At 39.9% G+C, this 706-nt stretch overlaps 1 non-coding gene across 1 annotated transcript; it reads right to left on the bottom strand.

Annotated features, from left to right (window-relative positions):
• Nucleotides 1–309: 309 nt before the first annotated feature.
• LOC141644750 (small nucleolar RNA R71) lies at nucleotides 310–416 on the bottom strand. The gene has a single exon (XR_012544359.1). It is a non-coding gene; the product is annotated as a small nucleolar RNA R71 (small nucleolar RNA).
• Nucleotides 417–706: the final 290 nt, after the last annotated feature.

Below are 706 nucleotides of genomic sequence, written 5' to 3'. Positions count from 1 at the left end.
CCACAACACTTGACCGGTAATTTTATTGCAAAATCCGCATTTATCCAATTAGTCGAAAGAAGCCAATTTGGGGGGATGCCTAGTGAAGACCCTCATTCTCACATGGAGACTTTTTGTGACTATTGTGATGCGATTTCACAAACCGGAGTGACTCAAGACCAAATTCGATGGGTCTTATTACCTTTTTCTTTGATTGGTACTGCGAAACAATGGTTAAAGAGCCTTGATAAGGCTACTCTTGGTATTGACTCTTGGAAGAAATTGGCTCTTGCTTTCTACAAAAAGTTCTACCCTCCGGAAAAGACTAACATGTTAAGAGCCCAAATCACGGGTTTTAAACAAAGGGACGAAGAATCTTTGTATGAAGCTTGGGAGCGATTCAAAGGAACTTGTCGCTCATGTCCTCATCATGGACTTAGCGAGTGGTTCTTGGTACAACAATTTTGGAATGGTATTTATGAAGACTCCCGAAACATTCTCAACATGGGATCAAATGGTATGTTCACCGAAGTTGATGATAATTAAACTTGGAACAATATTGAGGAAATGGCGGTCCATAACTCACAATATAGTAGACCTCGAAAGGCTACTAGAGGAGGAAAGCATGAAATGGACTCTATTACTCAATTGAGTGCTCAACTTAGTGCTCATATTGATACCATTAATTTGAAGTTTCAGAAGGCTATGGCTAAACTTGAAGAAGCCT

Source organism: Silene latifolia, chromosome 2, assembly GCF_048544455.1.
Source record: "Silene latifolia isolate original U9 population chromosome 2, ASM4854445v1, whole genome shotgun sequence".
Taxonomy (NCBI): domain Eukaryota; kingdom Viridiplantae; phylum Streptophyta; class Magnoliopsida; order Caryophyllales; family Caryophyllaceae; genus Silene; species Silene latifolia.
Note: the sequence above shows the minus strand (reverse complement) of the source record. Positions and strands in the feature narration are given on the sequence as shown.